At 36.7% G+C, this 26,814-nt stretch overlaps 1 protein-coding gene across 6 annotated transcripts in view; it reads left to right on the top strand.

Annotated features, from left to right (window-relative positions):
* Positions 1-1,895: 1,895 nt before the first annotated feature.
* The window catches only part of TANC2 (tetratricopeptide repeat, ankyrin repeat and coiled-coil containing 2), a 511,647-nt gene continuing 486,728 nt past the window's right edge, over positions 1,896-26,814 (top strand). For 5 of the 6 annotated variants that reach the window (XM_020997396.2, XM_020997393.2, XM_020997392.2 and 2 more), the window contains exons 1-2: positions 1,896-2,206; positions 11,298-11,392. The gene's annotated coding sequence lies outside the window, so the exon portion shown is untranslated. The remainder of the gene's footprint in view (positions 2,207-11,297; positions 11,393-26,814) is intronic. The other variant, XM_020997389.2, reaches the window with a different exon arrangement.

The following is a 26,814-nucleotide window of genomic DNA, read 5'->3' as shown; positions in this document are numbered from 1 at the left end:
CCAGGAGACAACAAATTGACAAAGCTTCTTGGTCACATAAGTACAAAAGCCCAGTATAAGAGGAGTTGGGTGGGTGGGGCACCTAGGTTTAACAAATGCTTCTGAAGAGTGCCAATATGGCAAATGCAGACAGAAGCCAGGGACTAGAGTCCAACCAAATCAATGCTGCCTCCTTGCTGAATATTTTCGAATATTCTTTCCATGCTATTGTTAAGTAAATTTGCCTTTGTTAAATGTTAGATGGACGGAGTGTCTCATTTTGTTCCACTCCTGAGTTTGATCAGGCCTGGCCCTGGACAGAGATAAAACTCAACAAGACGAATTCTTGGGTCAGCCATTTCATTTGCCAGAACTGGTAGCTCTGCAGGAAAGAGCTTCTATTGTTGATCAGATTGATAGAGGAAACCTTGGGATCTCCCTACTATTCTATCCACAGAAAGGGGTGAACACCCTAAATTGCAGTTAAGAATAAGAATTCCAGGCAAGGACAGCACTGCAGAATTAAGTAGAGATCAGCCAGCAACACGTCAAACACTTAAGTTGATTCTGTGAAAATGCCTCAGGGAGGACCCTTATGTAAGAAGACTCTGCTGTGACTGGGACATTGGAATCTCTACCGTGGAGGGTTTTGGGAGGGTGCCCTGTGTGGGAGTTAAAGACTTGGGTACTTGAAACAGCAAGAATAGAAAGCTAGCTCCTACTGTGGGAGCCCCTGACTGCAGATATCACTCCAGGAAAAGAAATACTTTGGGGGTGGTGTCTTTCTATCTCTCATCCAGTAATAATATAACTGCTAGCATTCGTATAACATTTCTAGGTTTGCAATGCCCTTCACACAATTTTTTCATATTATGCCAAACGACCAGCGTCATTCACCTCTCAGTGAGGTCGCATGAGGTTCCCTTCCTTACTAGTTTGCTGATATCTCAACTTGAGAGTTAGGTAGAACATAGTATAATGTATTTGGAGTAGTGGGAACTGGGTTCAAATCTATCTTTGTCACTTCAATTCAACAAGCATTTAGTACGGGCCAGGGATTCAAAGACAACTCAAGCCGTACTTACTGCCTGTGTGACCTTGGCGAAGTCACTCAACCTCTAGAAGCTTCAGTTTTCCCATCTGTTAAACGAAGTTTGTAGGACTAAATGGTTCCTTCCTACGATCCTAGGATGCTCAGGGATCGTATAGATAAGACTTGGGCTAGCAGGGTGGCCCAAGCCCCATCTCCTCCTCCCATCCCTGCCCCTCCTCTTACAGTATAGGACACTGCGGGGCGGGGGCGCACGCGCCCCCACGCACGCGCTCTCCTTTCCTGGTTCGCTCCGCCTTCTCCAGATCCCGGTAGGAGGGCCCGAGAGCAGCGGGGTTTGCTTCCCTCCCCGCCCCACCCTACCCCACCCCATTCTAGGGGTCCGACGCCCCCAGCGCTTCAGTGGGCGCCGCTAGGGGAGCCAAGCCCGTGGCTGTAGCCGCCGGGCTCCGCGCCCCGCACACGCCTTGCCCGCTGCTGGGGCCCCAGCCGACGGAGAAAAGAACCGGGAGGGCTGAGGTTACCATCTCACCTCCTTCTTTCGCTCCCTCCCACCCCCCGCCTCCCGCCTCTTTACCTCCTCTGAAGCGGCCCCGCCCCATTCTCCCCCCACCCCCCCGAGCTCTGGAAGGGGGAACTGGGCGGCTGCGGGCGCGAGGAGAGGGAGCACGAGCGCGAGCGCGAGACCCTCCTCATCCACGGGCGCGAGCGCGGGACCCTCCTTATCCCCGGGCTCGAGCGCGAGTGCACGAGAGGGACCGAGACCCTCCTCATCCCCGGGAGCGAGGAGGAGGAGAAGAAGAAGGAAGAGGAGGAGGAGGAGAAGGAGGAGGAGGAGGAGGAGAAGGAGGAGGAGGAGGAGGAGGAGAAGGAGGAGGCGGCGCCTCTGCCGCCGCCGTGTCCGCCGCCCGCGGCTCCGGTGACAGGAATAAGATTACAGCGGATTGGACTTGGCCCGTGGGGGAGGCCCCGCACGGCTCCTCACGAAGACGACCCGGGCGGCTGAGAGAGGGGAGCCCCAGGCTCGGGGAGGCGCCTGCCGGGGGCGAGTGAGGAGGATCGTTGCCTCTGCCCGCAGAGGAGACCCCCCAGCCCCCTACCCGGATTCGCCGGGACCGGGACTGGGGGGTGGGCGTTGACGCCGGGTTGCAGCGAGGCCACCCATCTGAGCAGCAGGTAAGAGAAAAAGGGCGAGGGAGGAAGGAAGGGAACTGTTCCTCGTTCCTATGACTCGTGAAGGTTCATCCTCTTCTCCTCCCCCTCCCACGAATCCGAAGTGGGGAGATAGGGCTGGAAAGGGGGGGTGGGGATGGACCACGGAGGGACTCTGGGTGCTGGTAGGCGCGAAATGGGGGCACCTCAGGTGGCAGGCACCCAGTGACCGGGCCTCATGGGAGGGGAAAAGAGGGGGGTTAGTGTGAGTGGCCTCAGTGTCCCTGGCGGCGGCGGTAGTGTCATGGAATTTGGTACCAGAGGAGCGAGTCCTCTCCAGCTTAGGGTGGTGCACCCAAGGATCGATGCGAAGAAGCCTCCCTTGCTAAACGTGGCAGAGGATGTGCTGGCTACAAGGAGCTACAAAAGGTGCCGCGGAAATGCAGCTAAAAACGATCTGTGAAAATTATTTGTGAAAGGTGCCAGGTTAAGGCACAGGATGGGGTTTGGCCAGTGGGGCGTGAAATGCTTCACGGAACTGCTGTGGAGAGTGATAGTAATTCATTTGGGAAAGGGAATGGAATAAAAGGCTAACAAGAGAGGAAAAGACTCCTTGGTAGAGGTTGTGCTTATATTTCTTGTGGAGTCTGGAGAAGGCAGGATTGGAAGCAAGCTTTCTTTTGGGAAAAAAAATGCACACGTGAAAGGATACGAACCCCCCCCCCCCCAACACAAATCTATGGTGGGTTTGACGTGGGGAAAATATATAGGCTTCCCAAATATTTTGGTCTCTTTCTCCTTCAGCGTGTGAAGCTCCTACAGGGCTGCTTATTTTTTCTTCTGTTCCAGGTGTGGACAGTGTATAATGGTATATGTAAAACATTGCTATTAGTAAGATTTATTATTGGTCTTTGATGTCTTTCTTCTTCCTCCTTGCTCATCTCCGAGCAAAAAAGGGAGCTTTTTGAGGCTCTTCACTTAAGATCACTAAGCAAAAGGGGAAATATCACCCCCCCTTTTTTTTAACATAGGGGAAAATATCTGGAATAAGGAAAGTGAGGCAATAATGGTGAAAGGAAAAAGAATACATGTTCAGGATGTGGTTTTTCTTTTTGGTATAAGAGCCAAAAGCTGTTAGTTAAAGGTAAGGTGTGATATTTAGTAGTGCAGCATTGATTCTTGGCTTCTGATTTTGGGGCAAGGATGAAATACAAAGACAAAACTGGATACAGTAATTGTGGAATAAAGAACAAAAACATGGATACATAATTGGTGAGTTGTGAAGCTCTTCTTTCAGCATCTCACAGGTGGAGGATCATCTTTGGAAGTGTGGCTGCAAAAATAGAATATCAAGCTGGAATCTGTATTTAAAATTACCATCCATGCTGGAAAATATGCAGCAATTGTGACTACAATTCATGAAATATCTTTGTGTTTCCAGAGAATTATCTACTAAAGCATATCTGGAATTTCTTTTAGAAGTAACAAAAGATAGCTCAATAAGCTATATACTTTATGCACATACTTTGTGAACATAAGACATGCGTTGATGATGATGTCATGCTATGACACTAAGTCAGTGAAATGGCATATACGTTGATGTAATTGATATTTTTATAGGAATATAATAATTTCCATTAATATTGTTCTTATGGCATTGTGCTAGTTAAGTTGCTTGGGTATCTCAGATACAAATTTGTGCAGACAACAGTAAGGGTCATCTGGCTTCAGAAATCAAACTGGGCTTTCCTGGGGGATTATCTTTGTACTAGCAACTGAATTTTAGGAGGTGCCACCCTCACTTTGGAATCCTCCTGGGAATAGAGAATTGAGGATGCAGGCCAGATGAGAATAAGAATTGACTTGATGTTTTATTTGAATTGTAGCCTAAAATGCTGCCACCCACTGGCTGTCCTTAGAAAAATGTACCTCATTGCCCCGGTCTACGCTTGTTATTACTGCCCCCCGGTGGAGTGGAATGGACTCCTGTGGTAGGGGAATAAGTAAGTGGTTTGCACTCCTTTGGAAGCACTAATTCCTGCTGTTTTCCTTCCTTAGTGGGTATGTATATTAATATCTTTCAAGAGGAAACTCCGCAGTTGCAGCATTTTGTTAAAATGGAATCAGTCTGAAGTAAATAGGATGCCTTTGTTTTTAGTTTCTGAAAAGTATCAAATTTTAGTTAGATTATAAAGCTTTTCATTGTGCTCCAGTATAGCACTTAAATTATAATTATGGATTATCAGTAATAATTTAAATATAAATTATGGGGTAGAAAAACTGGGGTAGAAAAAGTAGTAAGACTTACTTAAATATTAACTATACAAAATACAGACAAAAATACATAATTACGTAGGGTAATTTATATGTGGAAGTTTATTTCAGGTTTATGTTATGGTCATTTTCTCTGGGATTGAGAATTGAGAGAAATAAGTACTGCTAGGGCAAAGACTTTTTTTTAAAGATGGCAATAGTTTTTCAGGGGGCGTCTTAGAACTCAAAGTTGTAGTTGCAAGAACATCCAGTTTGGATCAACTTTTTACTGCCGCTTCTCATGTGATCTTGAGTAAATCACTCAACCTTGTGTCATTATTTTAAAATGAAGGGGCTAGTTTAGATGACTTCCAAAGCTCTCTTTAGCTCCAACTTTTCTGATAGAATGTAATCTCCTTGAAGGCAGGGTCTGTATCATTTTGGTCTTTATATTCTTAACTCCTAACAGTGCCTGGCACATAGTAGGTATTAATAAATATTTCTTTATTGATTGATTCTGCAAGTCACCTTAGATAGATGTTTAGTTTAAAATGACACTTTTCAGTCTTCTTTAGTACTTATGGCTACTTTTTTTGGGGTGGGGGGGTAGGGGAGGCAGCATTTCTTTTCTGTGATCATTTTTGTTAAATATAAAAGAAATAGATGAGACTGAAGTTTGGTATGTTATTATTTTAGCTAGGCAGTTGGGTTAAGTGACTTGTCCAGGGTCACACAGCTAGTAAGTGTCAAGTATCTGAGGCTGGATGTGAACTCAGATCCTCCTGACTTCAGGGCGGGTGCTCTATCCACTGCGCCACCAGGCTGCCCCTGGTATGTTATTTTAAAAGTAATTTTTAATGGTTTGTCTCAAGATCTCCTTACTGACAAAGACCAGTTTCAGTTAAGTACTAAATTTCTCTAGGAAAGCTTTGGAGAAGTTAGTCTTGGATTTTCTTTTTCAGCATATACAAATTACTAATTTTAAATGAAAGTTTTTATAATAGTCATTTGGTACATGTTTAAATGGTATTATATGTGCTGACTACTCTTGCTAGGCAAATCATGTCTTGCTACCAAGTCTTCCTGGATTGTTACCCACTTTTGATGAATTCCCTTTTCCAAGTGTCTATTCTTGAAGACACAATTAAGACCTCATTTCATTAAACACACACACCACACACACCCCCCCACACACACAATGCCAAAAGTCCTTTTCCCTAATTAACATGGAATCATCTTTTACTCCCTCCTTTGTCAGTTCCAGTGGCTCTCTCTTATCTCTAGGATCAAATATAAACTACACTTTTTGGAATATAAAGTCATTTGCAATCTGACTTCAGCTTATCTCTTTAGCATTATTACACATTTTCCACTTTCATATATTCTGTTGTCTTCCCCAAGTGGCATTTTTTTAAAACTATTCCTCCTACATAACACTCTATTTCCTTCTCCTTCTGCCTGTATACTGACAGTCTTTCATGCCTGGAATACATTCCCTTCTTACCTCCTTCTCTTAGAATCTTGGTTTCCTGAAAGGCAGAGTGGAGGCACCACTTTCTATGGGAAACATTCTCTGACATTCCTTCATCTGGTGTCTCTCCCCCACCCCCCCAAACACATAACTTTTGTTTATTTTGTGCACTGTATACCTACATACGTACATGTTGTCTCCCCTTATAGCATGTAAGATCCTTGACACCACGGACAATTTCAGTTTTGTCTTATTTCCATTTTTTGGACCAGTGTCTTGAATGTAGGAGGAGCTTGATAAATATACTTTGTTAATTATCATCTTTTCTATACATTTGTATATGTAAATGAATATGTGAATTGAATAAATATTAGTTGTTGATGTCTAAAAGCTTAAGCATGGCATATATTTAGATAGCTCAGAAAGTTTAGTAAATTCAATGTTTTTAAAAACTGTACCCTCACTAATTTGTAATGCCAGCTAGTTAATTTGGATCTAATTCAAGGTGTGGCTTTTCTGCTCTAAAGCTTTATTAAAAAAAAAAGAAGAAAGAAAGCAAACCAGAAACCCAAAACATACTTTCTTATATCACTGTCACTTCCTGGTGATTTCCCTCCCCCATTCCATATATAAAAAATAGTTAAGTAAAATGAGCTAATAATAACATATGCCCTACTCCAGACCTATATTTCATCACTTTGCGAAGAGGCAAGAGTCATGCTACTCTGCCAGTTCTCTGAAGTCAAGATTGGCCATTGCATCAATCAGAGTAACAATTTTACTTTCAGTAAATACTTTACTTTCACAATACTTTCAGTGTTGTGGTCATTGTGTAAATTGCTTCTTGGTGCCATTTACCTCTCTCTGCATCCATTCACACAAGTTTCCCCAAATTTCTTTAAATTACTCTTATTTGTTGTTTCTTATGGACTTCATTGCATTTGTGGGCCAAAATTTGATTAGCTGTACTACAGTTGATAGATACCTATTCTGTTTCGAATTCTTTGCTACCACAAAAAGTGTGACCGTGAACATTTTTGTACACAAATCTTTTTTCTCTGTCTTTGACTTACTTGGTATAGATGTTCAACAATGGAATCACAGGTCAAAAAGCATGTGCAGTTTAGTGACTTTAAAAAAAATAGCATTTTGTTTTCCAGAGCGGTTTTACACAATTTAGGACTCTTCCAAAAACACATTTGTGGGCCTGTCTTCAGTTTTTGCAATAATTATCATTTTTGTCAATCTGATGAGTGTGAGGTGAAACCTTGGCATTTTAATTTGTATTATCACAAATTTGTTGTCTTTCAGTCGTTTCAGTCTTGTCCGACTCTGTGACTCTATTTGGGATTTTCTTAGCAAAGATACTGGATTGGTTTGCCATTTTCTTTTCCAGCTCATTTTACAAATGAGAAAACTGAGGCAAATTGGGTTAAGTGACTTTCCCAGGGTCACACAGCTAGTATCTATTTGAGGTCATATTTGAACTCAGGTCTTCCTGACTCCAGGCCCAGTGCTCTATCCACTTGCACCACCTGACTGCCCTCTTATTATAAATAAATGTTTACTAACTTGAGTGCAACCAATCTGCTTTTCTTTCTCTTCTTCCCTTACCCCCTCAAAAACAAAACAAAACACCCAAAACCCTAACAGACCCAAAATGGCAAAAAAGAAAAACAGTAATAACAAAACACACTCTTTTATTTGTGGTTTACTTTTTCTGTTTTTTGACTCCTCTCAGTGCCCATTCAGTATGATAGTGTTAAACTCTTCCCAAACTCTGCTCCATGGAACCAGCTTTAAAAAAAAAATGTAGCATGAGTAGGGGTTTCATGATAATTGCTTATTCCTATTTGTTCTTCTAAGTATTAAATTATATATGCATAAAATACTATATGGAAGAATTCTTGGGTATGAAATAAGGCATAATTTCCTTTATTTTACTTCAAAACATCTCTGAATCTCCTTTTCTTTATGAGGTTTTTCTGTATACTCAGATTCTACTAAGAGAGTATATATGTATTCCATTAATAAATTTGAAGCCACGCAATATTCTGTGACAATACTGATGTAGGGACACTTAGATTAAGGTAGAAATAAATCCTGGAAATGGTTGCACTTGTTGGTTAATTCAGTGGGAGAATGGTTAGCAGTGAGATAGCGTACTGCAAACACAAACTGATAACTGGTACATTGAACACTGGCCTTCTTTCTCTCTTAGCATAGAGCAAAAATGATTAAATATATATATATTTTTTGAACATCACTGGATTCTGTACCTTAGGTTGGAAAATTATCTCCCACCTTATATTTACAAACATTTTTGAGATTGACTAGAATACTTTTGCTTATCCAGAATATCTAAATTTGATTTCAGTGACTTGAAAAAAGCTGTTAGTTGCAAAAGGCTAGCTAATATCTCAAAATTCTCCTCTCCCCCCTTTTTTACCGTGAGGGCACTCATCTATTTGTTTTAGCTTAATCTAGCTTGTTATTTTGATGACTAATTATTTTTGTTAATTTAGTTTATGAAGATAGTGATGCTAAGAGATTTATATGATAGGGACTTCTTGTCTGCCTGTCTCCCAAATCCCTATCCCACTGAAAACAAGCCAAAATAAGCTATCGTGTTTGGGTCTATTAAAAAAAATACTTTCTAGTACTCTTCATTTAGTGCAATAATTGAATTCTTTGTGAGCCATTTTGGAAATTTGTTGGATTTTTTAGTATTTTTTTTCTTAGAATGGATTGTGGCTCAACTGCCATATCTTGCTTATTCTGCCTATAGATCCTTTATAAAACTAAATGTAGGCCTTTAATTGTGTGGGGCAGCTCGTCAGACATTTATTTGAATAGAGTCTCTAGCATTAAATGCTACTAGATTTCAAGAAATTAAAAATGAAAGTTGCAAGGGGGCAGTAACAGGTATATGTTTTATCGTATATATCCGTTAGAAACGTGAAATGTTGTAGGTTAGAAATAGATTGTAGGAAGAGCATAAAGATAGAGCATTGTTTTCCTCATGCAGTAATAGCTTTTTCCCACCCCCCTTTTCAGTAGAGTATGTTTGATTATGTTCCGTGTATAAGATTTAAGCAGTGAAAAACATGAGGTAGAAAATAGGGTCTTAAATATGAATTTTGCAAAGTATAGAATATTTTTATTAAAGTCATACTCTGTGTGTGGATGGCCCTAGTTTCTTAAAGGCTGCCAGCAGCAGAGCATAAGCACTAATAGGTCTTGAAAGGCTTGGCTTATGACCTGGAGATGGACTCTGTCTTGTCTGATTACTGGCCTAGCTAAGTTTTGGGAGGCTTATTATATAGTTATTTTAAGAGTGATGAACTTTAAGATTGTCTCAAGTACTAGTCAGTTGTAGATGAAGCTTTTTGTCAGAGGAGGCAGTACCTATGGGGGTGACATCTTGAATCTTTTTGAATTTTGTGTAAATTGTCTTGTGGGTGCAGTAGGTAAAAACTTGACTAGATTAGGACCTCTACAAGAAGTACTATATCGAAAGTATTTGCAGATAAAATTGAATTAGTAAGTTCTCTTAGAATGAAGTTCCTTTAGATTATAGTTAGTCTGAATTTGGTTGTATTAAAAAGAAAAAAGCCTACATTTCCCCTCAGCCTCAGCAAAGGCAAAAAAACAAAACAGAACAAACTAACCCAAACAAAAACAAAATGGTACTCCACCTTTCCTATAGTCTTTCCTATAGAGACTATAGAAATTGTTACTATCTTTTGAAGAGGCAGAGTAGCTTAGAGAGTAACAGTTTTAAATGCCATTCTATGAAGCATGATTCTGGAGAAACCAAAGATAGTTAATGGAGAAAGATTTGAAATATTTGAAACAAACTGTGGAGAAAACTTTTTTTTGATGTCTTGGAATGAAGTGAAGGAATACTGTTTTTGGGAGAACTGTTTAACTCATGAAGAAACATAGAGAATTGTGTGAGAAGTGAGGTTGGATAGAGAGACCATTGAGAGAAGGTTTGAAAGAAGGTATAAGATGATAAAGAAAAATGTCTTTTCTAATGGAATTCTTTTAATCTTCAACTTGTGAATAACAGAACTGGTTGGTTTTTTTTTGGCCAGGCAGTGGGGTTAAGTGACTTTCCCAGGGTCACACAGCTAGTATCTATTTGAGGTCATATTTGAACTCAGGTCTTCCTGACTCCAGGGCCAGTGCTCTATCCACTGTACCACCTAGCTGCCCCAACAGAATGCTTCATAAGAGATTTTGATTATCCTAAATTAATCTAATGGTGGAACTGTGTTTCCAGAAATCAGAAGTAGTGTGCAGTTGTAGGGATGGATATAGGTGAATCTGAATTTAATTGATTATTTATTGAGAGATGTCAAGATTTAATAATTAAAGAAGAACTATCCAACCCTACCCCTGGGATTGCAGTAGATTGATGAAAATTAATATGGAAACAAATTAGGTAGCAGACTGAGGAGTGATCTATAAGTAAGTGTGGTCTAGCCCCATGAAATCCTTTAGTAAGTCCAAAAACCTCATCATAAGTCATGCAGAGTAATGTTAGTGTACAGCATAAAATTCAATACCAATGTCTGAGTATGCACATACCAAATACCTCAGAATAGAGTTTTTGTTTATCTTCAGATAAACCAGAATTAATAAGGCTAATTTTAGGTAAAATTTATTTTCATCATTCCCAGCCTTGCCATTTTGTTCTTTTAACCCTTTCTATTAAAGTACTTTTCTTTCCTTTAGAGCAATGTTAGTGTATGGCATAGAATTCAGTAGCAATATCTGAATGCGCACAAAACAAATACCTTTGAATGACATTTCTGTTTATCTTCAGATAAACTGGAATTAATAAGGCTAATTTTGGGTAAAATTTATTTTTATCATTCCCAGCCTTGCTATTTTGTACTTTTAAACCGATATTTGATAATTGTTCCCCTTGTCTAGCTCTCTGCTGTCCATCTCCCTCCCTCTCTCCCTTTCCCTCTCTGCCCCTTTCCTCTCATTCTTTCTCTTCCCCCTCTTGTTTTTTCTCCTCCTTCTTCCCTTACTTTCTTCCCCTCCTTTCTCCTCCTCTTACCTCTGTTCCCCCCTTCTCTTGGAAGAATAAGATAAAAAATTAAATCAGTTACTTAAAAATGAAAATTAAATAATCAGTCACTTAAAAAGTTAAATTGGTCATGTTGCTGAATGACTAGAGGCAGGCAGGAAGGTAGTTTCTTCAAATTATAGACCCCTGTGCTCGATTTTATTCTTAACAGAATTCCAGACTATAGTGCTTAGAGGATAACTTGTGAACATAAAATTTTAAAAGTAAGTAGTGATCAGTGTAAGCTACAGTAAGTCTGCCAAGAACAAGTCATATCACACTAACCTCATTTCCTTTTTTGACAGGGATCAAGGGAATACCATGCATATAATATACCTGGATTTCAGCAAGATATTTGACAAAATCTCTCATGAGGTCCTTGTGGACAAGCTGGAGAAATGTGAGTTGGATGATAGTATAGTTAGGTGGATTTAGACTGCATGCAGAAAGGGTAATTAAAATCAATATCAACCTGAAGGAGATTTTTAGTAGAGTACCCAAATTCTTAGCTCCATTTTGCCAGACATTTTTTACCAGTGATTTGGATGAAGACATAGGTATTGTGCAGAAACTAGGTAGACCCTCATCTCATATTAAATACCAAGAAAAATTCCAAATAAATACATGTTAGACATAAAAGGTAACATCATTAGCAAATTAGAGGAGCAAAGGAAGAAATTCCCTTTCAGGTTATGGATAGGGGAAGTGTTCATGCTTAAATAAGTGATAGAATCACAGAAAATAAAATGAAATGTTTGATTATATAAAAAAAAGCATTTTTGCCCAAATTGAATGCAGTTAAAATTAGAGGAGAAACAGGTAACTGGGGAAAAAAATCATTACAGTAAATTTCTCTGATAATGGTCTCATATCCAAGATAGAGAAGGAATTGTTTAAATTTATAAGGCAAAAAGCCATTTTCCAATATATGAATCGGTCAAAGGATGTTAACAGTTTTCAAAGGAAGAATTCCAAGCTATTAATAATTACATGAAAAATGCTCCAAATCACTAATAATTAGAGAAATGTGAATTAAGTGACCTCTGACCTTCCGTCTCATATCCATCAGACTGACAAAGATGACACAAGAGGAAAATAAGAAATGTTGGAGGGAGTGTGGAAAAACAGGCACATAGATGCATTGTTGGTAGAGTTGTGAATTGGTCTAGTCATTTGAAAAGCAATTTGGAACTGTATTTATAGCCAAAAGTTACTAAACTGTGCATACCCTTTGACCCACTTATGTACTAGTAGGCATATGTCTCAAAGAAATGAACAGAAGTAGGAGAACAATTTATACAATATCAGCATTATAATGAAAAAGGACTTTGAAAGAAGAAAATGAAATTGCCGATATCAAAAATGAAAAATGAAAATTCTCAAGAAGAAAAAAAAAAGAATACATTAGACACTATTTTGCTTAAATATATGCCACCAAGACCAATCCCTTATGTCAAGTAAATGAATATTTTCAAAACCATAACATAATCAAATTAACAGAACAAGATTTAGAGAATTTAAGCAGCTCAAGTCATAAATGCACTTTCAAAGAAAAAAATTCCAGGACTGAATGAATTTGCAAGTGAATAGTATCAAACATTCAAAAAATAATGAATTCTAATGTCATCTAAATTGTTTGCAAAAATAGCAAGAGGAGATCCTATGAAATTCCTTTTATGACACAGAAATAGTCTAAATGTATAAACTAGGGAGAATCAAAAAAGAAAAAGAAAACTATAGACTAACATTTCCAACAGAAATGGATGCCAAACTTTTAAATAAAATGTTAGCAAAGAGGCTAAAACAACATATCACAAAGATTATATACTATGACCAGGTTGGATTTACCAGGAATACAGGATTGGCTTAATGTTAAGAAAACTACAAACTTAATTAACCATATTAATTTCAAAATCAACAGAAATCATATGCTTTTATCAGTAGAGGCAGAAAAAAGCTTTTGGCAAAAATGCAATAGCTGTTGTGGTTAAAAACAATAGAAAACAGGCATCTTTCATTAAAATGATTGATAGTGTATATCTAAAATCAAAAGTAACCGTTATTTGTAATTGAAATAAACTAGAATCCTTTCCAGTAAAGTCAGGGGTGAAACAATGATGTCCATTGCTACTGTTTCTATTTCACATAGTACTAGAAATGCAGTCTCTAGCACTAAGACAAGAAAAAGAAATTGCAGGAATGACCATAAGTAAAGAAGAAACAAAATTATTACTTTTTGCTGATGATATGATGGTATGCTAAAAGTCAACTAAAAATTTAATTGAAACAATAATTTCAGCAAACTTGCAGGATAAAAAATAAATCATTGAAATCATCAGTATTTCTGTATGGTAACAACAAAACCCAGTAGGAAGAGATAGAAAGAGAAATGCCACTGAAAATGACTACAGAATGTATATTTGGGATTCTACCTTCTAAGATGTGCACAAGATCTATATAAATGCAGCTATAGTTGTTTACAGAAATAAACATGCCTAAATAATTGGTAAAAGATAAATTGCTCATAAGTAGGATGAGCCAGTATAACAAAAATGACAATATTACCTAAACTAAAATTAATTCACTTACTCAGTACCATGTCAATCAAACTATCAGAGGACTACTTTAAAGAATTAGAAAAAATAATCACAAAATTCATGTGGAGGAAAAAAAAATGTCAAGACTCTCAAGAGAAATAATGAAATAGGAATTAAGGGAGGCTAGTAGTACTAGATCTCAAATTATACTACAAAGCAGTAATTATTAAAATAATTTGGTACTGTTGAAAAAGTAGATTGATCAGGTAAACAGTTTAGGTATGCAACATCCAGAAGTAAATGAATCTAATACTCCAATATTAGTTAACACAGTGACCCCCCAAAACTAGAACAAGTACTCACTATTTGACAAAAACTGCTGGGAAAATTGGACAGTGGATATGAGAGAGATTCAATTTAGACTTCATGTCTTATACAAAGATAAGTTTAGAAGGGGTACATGACCTAAATATAAAAGCACACATCATAAAGAAATGAGAGAAACATGGAAAAAACTACCTAGCAGATGTAAGGATAAGAGAAAAATTTGTGACCAAAGTAGAGAAGACCACAGAAGAGAAAATGAATGAATTCAAATACATAAAACTTTTTTTTTCAAAAATCTAATAAAGCTAAGATTAAGAGACAGTTGACTAGGAAAAAATTCTTTGCAGTTTCTCAGATACAGGACTTATTTCCAAAATATATAAGGAGCTATTTAAAATTTATAATAAAAATAGCCATTCCCCATTGATAAATGTTCTAAGGAAATGAACAGACAGTCCACGAAGGAAGAAACCCAGGCTATCAATAGTTGTATGAAAAAAATACTCCAAATCACTTCTATTTAGAGAAATGCAAATTAAAGCAATTCTGTGATTCTGTGTCACACATCAGCATGGCAAAGATGACCAAAAAGGAAAATGATATATTTCGGAGGGTCATATAGGCACATCGATGTTGGTGGACTTATGAATAGGTACAACCATTCTGGAAAGCAATTTGGAATTATACACAAGAGAATGACAAAAAAAAATGATGTAACAGTCTCTACCCTTTGATCAAGCTATACCACTGCTGGGCTTATACATAGAAGATATCAAAAAAGAAGGAAAAGGGTCTTTATGTACAAAAATATTTCTAGCAATTCTTTTTATGGTGACAAAAAACTGGAAATTAAGGGGATCAGTTGAGGAATGGTTGAATAAATTGTGGTATATGAATTTCTTATGACACGATTGTGTTATAAGAAATGAGGAAATAGATGATTTCAAAAAGACATGGAAAGACTTGTATGAACTGATGCAGAGTGAAGTAAAAGAACCAAAAGAACAGCTTATGCTATAATGTCAATATAAAAACGAACATTTTTGAAGACTTTAATAAACTAATGAAGAAAGAAACGAGCAGAACCAAGAGAACGATTTGTACAATAACAACTAATTGTAAAACCAAACAACTTTAAAAGTTGTAAGAACTAAGATCAATGCAGTGATCATTCACTTTTCCAGAGGACTTGATAGTGAAACATGTTATCTGTTAGAGCACGGCTGTGTTCCATTATGCTTATATATAATTTGTTTAGCCTTTCCCTAATTGAAGGGCATCTGCTTTATTTCCAGGTCTTTGCTGTTATGCATAGTGATGCTATAAATATTTTGATGAATATGGAACTTTTCTTTTTGGGGGTATATTCCTAGCAGGGGAATTTCTGGGTCAAAGAATATATGAGAAATGAGAAATTTCTCTTTATCATAGAAATTTGCTGTAAACTCCCCACCTCCAGTTTCTTGCTTTCTTTCTAATTTTGACTGCATTGCTTTTGTTTGTGCAATCCCTTTTTAATTTAATGTAAAAAATTATCCATTCTGCCTTACGTGATCCTATCTGTCTTTTGTTTGGTCATAAATTCTTCCCTTATCCATCAGTCTGACAGGAAAATTTTTCTGTGCACCCCTAATTTGCTTATGCATCACCTTTTAAGTCTAAACTATATACTCGTTTTGACTTTATCTTGGTTTACGTTGTGACATGTTGGTTCCATGCCTAGTTTCTGCCAGATTGCTTTCCAGTTTTCCCAGCAGTTTTTGTCAAATTCTTGACCAAAAGCTTGGATCTTTGGGTTTATCAAACACTGGATTACTATCATCATTTACTACTGTTTATTGTATACCTAATCTATTCTACTAACTTACCATCTTACTTCTTAGCCAGTACTAGATTGTTATGATGAATACCATTTTGTAACATAGTTTGAAATCTGGTACCGCTAGGCTGCTTTCCTTCACATTTTGTTGTTGTTGTTGTTGTTGAATCCCCTTGATATTCTTTACCTTTTGTTCTTCCAGGTAAATTTTATTATTTTTTCTAGTTCTGTAAAATAATTCTTTGGTGGTTTGATTGGCATGGCACTGAATAAGAAAATTAATTTAGGTAGAATTGTCATTTTTATTATATTGATTAAGCCTATAAGAAATTAATATTTTTCCAGTTGTTGAGATCTGTTTTGAAAAATGTTTTGTAACTGTATTCATATAGTTTTGAGTGTGTCTTGGCAGGTAGACTCTCACGTATTTTATATTGTTTACAATTATTTTAAATGCAAGTTCTCTTTCTAGCTCTTCCTGCTGGGTTTTGTTAGTGATATATAGAAATGCTTGATTTGTGGGAGTTTGTTTTATGTCCTGCAACTTTGCCAAAGTTGTTCATTTTTTCAACTTTTTAGTTGGTTCTCTAGGGTTTTCTAAGTATGCCATCATATCATCTGCAGAGAGCAATAGTTTAGTTGACACTTCTTATTCTTTCAATTTCTTTTTCTTCTCTTGCCATAGTTAGCATTTTTTAGTATAACATTGCCCCCCAGTCTTATTGGGAAGGCTACTAGTTTATCCCTTTTGGAGATAATATTTACTCCTGGTGTTAGAGATATATTACTTACCATTTTAAGAAAAATTCCATTTATATCTATGCTTTCTAGTGTTGCTAATAGAAATGTGTGCTGTGTTTTGCCAATAGCTTTTTCTGTATTTATTGAGATAATATATGATTTTTGTTGTTGACATGGTAAATTATGCCAGTAGTTTTTCTAATACTGAATCAGCTTTGCGTTCTTGGTATAAATCCTACGTGGTCATAATATATGATCTTTGTGATATATTGTTGTAGTCTCCTGTTAGTATTTATTTAATATTTTTTGCATCAAAATTTGTTAGGGAAATTAGTCTGTAGTTATCTATTTTTGCTCTCTGTGGTTTAGGTATCAAAACCATATTTGTGTTATGAAAGGAATTTGATGTGATTTTTTTTTAAATCTATTTTTTAAATAGTTTATATACTGTTGGGTTTAATTGTTCCTTTAAGGTCTGTTAGAATTCACTTGTAAATCCATCTGGTCCTGTAGGTTGTTTCTTAGGGAGCTCGTTTATGGTTTGTTTAATTTCTTTTTCTAAGATAGAATTATTTAAGTATTCTAATTCCTCTTCTGTTAATCTAGTCAGTTGTATTTTTGTAGTCATCCATTTCACGTAGATTGTCATTTTTATTGGCATATAGTTGGGTAAAATTGTTCCTAATAATTGCTTTAATTTTATCTTCATTGGTGGTGAATTCACCCTTTTCATTGATTAATGTGTTTGTCTGAATTATGATATCTTTTAGTAGCATTTCCTTTTACATTATTATACTTGTGTATTTTTTCCTCTTGATATTGTTTGATTTGTATCAGTTCATCCAGATCTTAAGTTTTTCTGAGTTCTTTACATTTGTCATTTTTGATAATGAAATAATAATCCATTACAAATATATACTACAGTTTGTTCAGTCATTTCCCAGTTGATAGACTTATTGAATTGAATTATTGGCTAACGACTTTGCTTTCAGGTTCTTGCTACCAGAAAAAGAACTGTTGTAAATGTCTGGGATGCATGAGACTCTCCCCTCTGTCTTGGTTTTCTTCGGGTAAAGGCTCAGCAGTGGTATTACTGGCTCATAGTTTTATGAGCAGTTTAGTTACTTTTCTATCATGGATCCAAATTGGTCTCCACTTTATAGCTCAGGTATTATTGCGTGTGCCTGTCATACTTTTGTTCCCTCCAGTATTGATTGCTTTCAGGTTTTATCATCTTATTCCCACCTTTAATACATCTTGGTTGTGTGACCCTGGGCAAGTCACTTAACCTTTATGCCTCAGTTTTCCAGTCTCCAGAGTGGAGATCGTAATAGTGCGATTACAGTAACTCTCAGAGTTCTTGTGATGATAAAAGAAGAAAATATATGGAAAGCACTTCACAAACCTTGAAGGACTATATAAATGTTAGTTACTATTAAATCACAAATTCGCTTGTCAGTTTTGTAGATTCACATCTATTCACAAACTCCAGAGCTATGTTAATTTTGATATCTCTTAGTGATTTGGAACATTTTTTCTTTTGGTAGTTGGATTTTGATCATTCACATTTTATCTTCTAAACATTCTTTGTTCATATCCTCTGACCACTTATCTATGGGGGATGGTACTTGTTTCTATCAATTCTCTATAAATCTTGGATATCAGTTCTTTGTCATAGATATTATATATAAAAATCCTCCTTCCCCAATGTCTAGTTCTTTTCTTGTTCTAATTGCATTGATTTTCTTTATGCAAGAGCTTTCACCTTCATGTGATAAAAATTGTCTTTTTTTGTTCTCTGTCCCTTGTTGGTTATGCATTCTCCTGCAAGCCCTGCAAGCCCTAAGTCTGAAAGGTTCTTCCTTCTGTTGTTCTTTAGAATTTAAATTTTGTTAATGTTAAGGTTACTTATCCATTTGAACATTACTTTGGTATGAGATGTCATTAAATATTTCTGATGAAAGTCTGAAATCCAAAATCTGTAAGGAATTAATACAAATGTATAATAAGAGCCATTATCCATTAAATAAATTTTTTATTAAAAGAATATTAATAAGAAGTTTTTGAGAGAGGGAGCAGAAGTGTAAACAGCCACTTGAAAAGTATTAAAAATTTCTTATCATTAGAAATTAAAGTTAAATATTTGAGATATCACCTTATGCCTATTAAATTGGCAAAGATAATAAAAGATGAAAATTCAGTGCTGTGAAAAAAAGACACATTAATTTCATTTCTGGTAGAGCTTTGAATTGGTTCTGCTTTTCTGGAAAGGAGGCTATTATAAAATAGTACAGTAAAGTAAAGTTCATACTGGAGTATAGCCAGTATGAAGGGTCAGGAGAATGCATTTTTTGTTGTTATTGTTTTGGGATACAGGATACCTGCACATGTTTTTGGGCAGAGAGCAAGAGATGAAGGAGAGGGAGAAACTGAAGAGGAAAGATGAAAGGGGAGTAGTGATGGAAGTAGTAGTAATGTTGTTCAGTTGTTTTTTAGTGTTGTTTGCCTCTCTGTGACCCCATTTGGGTTTTCTTGGAAAAAATACTGGAGTGGCTTGCCATTTACTTCTCTAGCTCATTTTACAGGTGAGGAAATTGAGGCAGGGTAACATAGCTAGTGAGTTCTGAAGCCAGAGTCATCTTTCTGACTCCAGGCCTGGCACTCTATCCACTGAACTACCTGGCTACCCATAACAATGATGAATAGAGCAAAATTTTAGAGGAGAGGCAATTGGTGGAATGGCACCAGTGGAGGTTTTAGTTTTGGCAAGAAGTGTTACAACCTTCTCATCTTCTGAGACCAGAATGCATGAAGAGAAGGTGTAAGTTGCTATGGTTTCTTTGGCATTAAGTAACTTTGGTTGTTAAAAATTAAAGTGTATTTTGTGTGCCTTATCATGATCCTGTTGATGGTGATACAGCTGTTACAGGGACTGCTTACAAAATGATGTTTGTAAAAACTTTCCTTTGGTTTTATGTTTTATGTATATTTTGGTAAATAAAAATATCCAAACCCCTGTCTTAGGACTTATATTATTAAACAGTTAATTATTCAGATCATTCCAGCCTGAGCATTCTAAACCTTCTGGTTAATTAAAGTTTATATTGAAACAGAAGAAGTAAATTACTTTTAATCTCTATAGATTAATTTTTTTCAGCTGGTTGTCCTATATTGTGTAGAATTGAAAATGTTCAGCAATGGCTGAATCTTGAATTAAATGCATTTTCATAATAAATGGGAAACACTCAGATTCTTTAGTTTCTTTTAAAAAACACTCTAGCTAAAAATTCAGCTATCAGTCTATAGAAGAATCCTACCTTGGACAATAATATTTTTCATCCACTGTCAAAAGAAGGGTTTCACATTCTTAAGTAGGAGATCTTTGTATAAGTATATAGATCTTTGAAAAGAGGTGTTATGTGGTACCTAATGGTAAATTGTAGAAGCAGAAATTACTTTTTTTCTGAGTAGGCAGTATACTAAAGTAGGTCAGCATTATTCTACTGATAAATTCTTTGCAACTAAGGAGTCTGTGTTGAGAAATTTTATATGATATATAAATGAAATAAATGAATGAAATAAATAAATGAAAATAAAATGGTAGTTGTTGTTCAGTTGCTCAGTCATGTCCAACTCTTTGTGACCTCTGCACTACTTTTTCCATGGGGTTTTCTAGGCAAAGATACTGGAATGGTTTGCCATTTCCTTCTCCAGTAGATCACCTTTTTTTGGTCAGAACTCTCCATTAAGCTTTGTCTGTCTTGGGTAACCCTGCCTAGCATAGCTTATAATTTCATTGAGCTGTGGAAGCCTATCTGCTGTAATAAGGCAGTGATCCAGGAAGGACTTATTTTAGGCAAATGGGTTGAATGATTTGCCTGGGGTCACACAGCTAGTATCTGAGGCTGGATTTGATCTCAAGTCTTCCTGTCCCCAAATGATAGTACCCCTTCTTTTTTTTTTTCTTAGACATGTAGGAGGCTGTGTGGATGGAAAGAGCACTGTTTGTGAAGTCTCAGATTCTGCCTTTGGTGTTTACTACCCTACCTCTGTGACCTTGGACAAGTCACTTAATCAGCCTGGTCCTCAGTTTCTGCATCTCTAAAATGCGAAGGTTAAATTAGTTTGTGTCTGAGGTCCCTTCTGGCTCTAGATCCATGATCCTATGATTCTGTAAGGATGATGATTCTTAGACTGAATCATCCAGAATAACAGGTTGATTTTAACTTTTTGAGTCCTGCTAGAACTGACCAATATGTGGTTTGGAGAAATAAGGGAAAAAACAAAAGAGATGCAGGAAAAGGCAGCGACAGTTCTGTAAATAGTGCTTTTTCCTTTTGACCCTGTTTTGAACCTGTGACCAGGAAGAATAGTGTAGTTATTAAAATTGTTATGTGGGATGAATGTTCTTTTGGATGAGATCAAAGATTTTTGCTTCCTTTTATTCATAAGGTTGCTGTTTGTGTATATATTTGCCATTAATTAGATACTGAGTATTTATGATTTGGTGTGCATATTGTGTTTAAATCTGGCCTCAGACACTTAGTAGCTGTGTGACCCTGGACATGTTACTTAGCCCTGTTTGCCTCATTTTCCTCATCTGTAAAATTATCTGGAGAAGGAAATAGCACAGCACTCTAATATCTTTGCCAAGAAAACCCCAAATGGGGTCACAAAGATTCAAACACAACTGAAATGAATGAACAATAACAACAACATTATTGTAAGGGTACTCAGTTTCCCCCTCCTTTCTCTCCTGTTTAACCTTTATAAAGTTTCCAGTCTGTGAGTTCCAACAACTTTAAAAGAATTCAGGAGTACCTGCAAAGACTTAGGCTTTGTAAAGATCATCCTGGTTATCTAAGGACCCTCCAGAAAGATCCTGAAACTACTTGTCCTTTGTCGTGAAAGTAGGCTGCAGACTATAATTAATGATGAATTGGATTTAAGAAGTAGGGTAAAAGATAAGAAGGAAAAGTGATGAAGTAGTGTAAAAGATTTAAAAGATAAATTGGGTCATATATCTAGAGTAAGAGATAAGGTACCTGAGTGCCACAGAGGCACTCATGAAATATTAAGACCTAGAGTAAGGTCTCCAGTGAAAGTAGATTTCTTATGACAGATTTATATGAAGTCATGGTCAAGAATTACACAGGAAGAAAACATGTTGTAGAGGTTTCATTCTGTGTCAGTAAGTCAGTACTAAACATTGATGAGATAATGGATTCAAATGATAACTTTTGTTTGTATATTACCTACATTTCACAGTGTGCCTCCCTGTACCCCTTCTGAGAGAGCTGTCCCCTGTGACAAGAAATAAATAAGAGAAAAATATGAGACCAACAAATGCCAACCAACAAATTCAAAAAAGGCAAACATTAGAGGCAGTATTGCAATACGTTTTCATATCTCCTTTTTGAGAATTATCATAATTTGTAGTGTTCAGTTTCAGTTGCTTTGGTGATGGTGTTCTTTCCATTTGCATTGAATGGTTACTTTGGCACAGCTGGATAGACCTGAGTTCAAATATGGCCTCCAAATCAGTCTGGAAACTTAACTTATATAAAGCAATTATCACAAGAACCAAAAGTACCTGGAAACTAATTTACCTAGGAAACACTTGTTCTCCTTGACAAGGAGAGAAGAGTTGATAGCCAAGGACAGTACTGGTTAAAATCCAGACTGATTTTTAGATATTTATGGAAGAAGAGGATGGTAGAGTTTTTCCAGCATCATTTTATAAAACAATCAGTAGAGGGAAAAATTATTTTTAGAAAACTTGAGTATGTCAATTAATTGCTGCCATCCTCAGAGCATTTAAGGATGAAACTGAAGATAACAAACAGATAAAAAATGTAAAATATCTGTCAAAATTTTTGTAACAAACTTTGCTTTCCCTCAATGACAGTGAAGTGACTGCATTTGGATTTTAATATTACAGTTAGAAGTTGAAATGGAAATAATGTTACAGGACCAAGAATGCGGAAAGGTGGTTTGTCCTTCTATGACACCATTTTGTGGGGGAGTGTATATCTCAAGATAACCAAAGGAGAGGAAGATCCTATATGATTATTAAAAAATCCTGGACTTAACTACTAAAAATCCTGATAGAGGAAGTATCAGTAGCCACATGCCTGTATGCCTACTTTCCTTTGATTAGGAGTATAATTTATACATATAATGAGAACATCCTTTAGGAAAATAGAAGGAAACAGGTAGGCTTTCACACTGTTTTATAGCAGACTTTCTTTACAATGACGTTCATTGGCTGATAGAATACAGGATTCTCCTTGTGCTTATTATTTGTTGAATATTTAAAAAAAATTTCATAGAACAGGATTCCCCTTTGATGTCTGTCCTTCAGAAGGTATTTTTCATACATATGTTAGTCATGAATAATTGCTTGATAGACAGAACAACAGATAACATTGATATTCTTTTGATTATTGATATTAAATGAAGTCTGGAAAAGGGGGATGTATGTTAACCAAAGGTGTTTGCTTCTCTCTTGGATTATGTCCAGTATAGACTCCAAATGGAAAAGTTTCCCTTGCAGATTCAGGTATCTGTGTTTATATCTGTATCTGTATCTGCATTTGCATCTGCGCCTGTGTCTGTAGAACTTTGTAAACTTTAGAGCATGATATAAATGATAGTTATTTCCTGTGAATGGTGAAACCTTCAAGTTTCTACAGATGAGATTTTGCTCATTACATCAAGCCCTATAACCCTACAGAGTCTTTCCAATTATTTATGTTTGTAATCGTTCAGCCTAACTATCCACACAGGAATTAATTTCTATTTAGCTTACATTTTATAAGTGCCTATTATGTGCAAAGCATTATGCTAGGTACTGGGATTACAGAGACAAAAAGGAAATCCTTGTTCAAGGAGGTTACAATGTCCTGGGGGATATAACCTTAATAGCCAACATTTACATAGTGCTTTAAATTTTGCAAAACTCATTACAAAATTTCTGTCATTTTCACCTTATAGCAACCTTAGGAAGTAGTATTGTTATTATCCCCATTTTACAGATGTAGAAACTGAGGCAAACAGAGACTAAGTGACTTACCAGGGTCACACAGTGTCTAAGTCTGAATTTGAACTCAGATCTTTCTAATTCCACGTCCAAGACTTTATCCACTTTGTTTCATCCAGCATCACAAGAATAAGTAAATATAAAGTAATTTCAGGAGGGACATAATGCCAAAACTAGAGGGATCAGGAAAAACTTAATGCAGGAGGTGTCACTTGAGTTTAGCTATGAAGGAAGGCAGGGATTCTGAAAAATATAAGTGAAGAAGGATTAACCTTATAGTCCTGAGGGTTATATTGCAAAGGCATGAGGGTGAGAGATGGAATGGTGAATTTAGGAATGGTTAGTAGGTCGGTTTGGCTAGAATGTGGAGTGAATGAAGTAGAGTACTATGAAAATGCCTCTGGAAAAAGTAGATTAAGCCTTATTGTGGAGGGTTGTATATGTCATGTTGAGGAGTTTGTATTTTTTCTACTACCAGTAAGGAGTTGAGTAGGTGAGTGACATGATCAGACCTATCTATGTTTTAGAAATATTCATTTGATAGTTGTGTGGAACATGGGTTAGATTGGAGACTGGGATGAAAACAATTGGAAACAAGGACGTAAGTTAAGAAGTTAATAGTACAGGTGTGAGAAGATGATGGCCTGAATTAGGGTGGGAAAAATTGATGAATAATATTGCCCATTGTGCTATGCACTTGGATGAACAGTCTGTAGAGTTGACCCTTCAATACATATATCTTTGATATTATAAGGTCAGGTGAACTGGGGGAACGATTGAGTTGGAAGAAGAATAGAATGGATTAGGGGCAGCTAGTGTTGCAGTGGGTAGAGCTCTGTAATTGAAGTCAGGAGAACCTAAGTTCAAATCTAGCCTCAGACACTTGACACTTACTAGCTGTGTGACCCTGTGCAACTCACTTTACCTCGATTGCCTGACCAAAAAGCAAAAAAAAAGAGAATAGGATGGATTGCATTTGGTCAAATTGCATAGTCTTTTCAATAACTCCAGCTTATCTTTAAACCAGAATCTCATGCTTTCAACATCAATATTCTTTTGATGATGTAATGCTATGTGACTATGAATCACAGAATATCATAATTTCTAAGGGGTAACAATCGTAAGTCACACAGAGAGCAAGGGAGAGAAAGATGATGAGTGATAAAATGTAGCATATAGATGGCATAGCAAATATTTAAATTTCACAAATAAAGTGATGTATTATCAGAGATGTATAAACTGAAAAAGAGATTAACCTTTTTTTTTAAACGAAAGTAGGTGACAGATGGTTAGTCCATTTGCTGCCTTTGTAACTGGAATGTTATCAAGATATCTAGAAGAAGGATACTAGTTGTCCTCCTCTACATTTTCCAAGGGAGATCAAGTTTAAAAGTTATATGGAAAGCATTGATGAGTAATGATTCTGCATTGTGGGAGGAAATAACTGTCTTGATAAGAGCTTAAGTCATCTGACATTGAAAAAGAAAGAAATACTAAAATTATATTTCCTGGCACATAGTAGGCACTTAATAAATACTTGTTGAATTGAATTGAATCAATTGAATTTTGATTGTAACTTAAATACAAGGAAGACAAATCTAAATTTTGAAAAAGGAGGTTGAAAAAGGTTTTCCATCATTAAATGGAAGAAAAAAAAATAATGTGTACTTTCACCCAAATAACAGATACCATAGGAATAAGAAATCTCATTTATTAAGTATAATGGTACTCTGGGGCTAGAGCTAGAGACTGGACCTTTGATTTCATTGGCATAGGGAACTACCAGATGAGGAAACTCTACCAAAGTAGGTTGGCCACCTTCTCTCCACATGTTATATTCTTTTTTTTTTAAAAACATTCATTTTTAAATTTTGAGTTCCAAATTCTCTTCCTCCCTCTTCCACCCAGAGAAGGTAAACAATATGATACCCATCATACATGTGAAGTCTGTTATATTCTTAAGACAGTTGCTTATAATACTATAGAAAAGACAGAAGCTGTAGATAAGATAAATTCTTGATACTGTAGTAGTATATATTATTCCAAATCATAACACATTTGACTCAATTTATTTATCAAATGGTAGTTGCCTTATATAGAACATTCTCTAAAACTGTTATCAAGATCAGGAGTTATTAACCTGGGGTCTGAACTCATTAAAAATATTTTGTCAACTGTTTGAATATAATTGGTTTCCTTTATAGTCCTATTTTGTTACACTTTAAAAAACATTCTGAGGTCTATAGTCTTTACTAGACTGCCGAAGGGGCCTATGACAGAAAAAAAGGTTAAGAACCTCTGATCTAGATGTTTATATTTTCTACTTACCTTTCAGACACAGAAAAAATTTTAAAGTACTACAAATATTTCCTTCTTGCCTTTTGGGTCTCATGATTTCTTTAGTTTCAGAGCTGCACTTATTCCTAGGTAAGTACCTAAATCCATAAGTTAAGCCGTAATGCTGATGAAGATGCCCTCCTCATTCACAGGAGGTGCCAACAAGATAAGCCAGAGCATAAACAGCTCCTCAGAGGAGCTTCTAGTAATAGCCAGTGAGTGCTATCAAAACTCAGTAACAGAAAATGGTGCAGTGAATATGCTATATTGATTCTAGGTCCATAAATAGGTCTTGGGAAAAGTTTACCAAGAATCTTGATTGGAGATTAAGATCATAGAATACTGAATTTACATTTGGAAAGAAGTTTGGAAGTCATTTAGTCTAATACTTATTTTATATATAAGGGTAGGTGCCAATTAAGTTAATCACCCCACTACACTTAGTCCTGTTACCTTTATCAGATGTGAACAAAGCATGATCATCTCCTAAATCTATTCAGATTGAACAAGTCTGTTCAGATTGGTTGAGGGATTTAGTCATGCTTTGTAGGGTTTGGTTAAAACTAGTGAGCTAGTACAGGATGAAGAATTCATGCTTCTGATAGTTAATTCTAGAAGCCTTACAACTAAGTCTCTGAGAAATAATTGATTAGGGGCGGACATGGAGAAGAGCTCTGATCTCAGCCGTGATCTGGGTCTCCTTTTCCTTGCTTAGAAGAGGACCTCAAGAACTAGGGAGGACTGTGAGATTTGGGCTTTTTTAATAGGCAGCCTAGCAGCATTCCTGGGATAGCAAGGATTGATGGCAGTGTCTTCCTTGGGCTCTGTGGGTAGAGTGGAAGTGAAGAAGTCAAGATTCATGGCATACCTAAGGGGAGCATGTTGAGAACTTCAGCCAAAGGACTTCCAGTAATTGTGAATTATCCCTTTGCAATATGTCTGTCGTCTCTAAGCTTGAGCCTACTTTCCCGTTGACTGTGCATTTACTGGTGGGATGGTATCTTCCTAGCATTTCAGGG

Source organism: Phascolarctos cinereus, unplaced genomic scaffold, assembly GCF_003287225.1.
Source record: "Phascolarctos cinereus isolate Bilbo 61053 unplaced genomic scaffold, phaCin_HiC Scaffold_5;HRSCAF=322, whole genome shotgun sequence".
Taxonomy (NCBI): domain Eukaryota; kingdom Metazoa; phylum Chordata; class Mammalia; order Diprotodontia; family Phascolarctidae; genus Phascolarctos; species Phascolarctos cinereus.
This window is presented reverse-complemented; position numbering and strand designations above follow the sequence as displayed.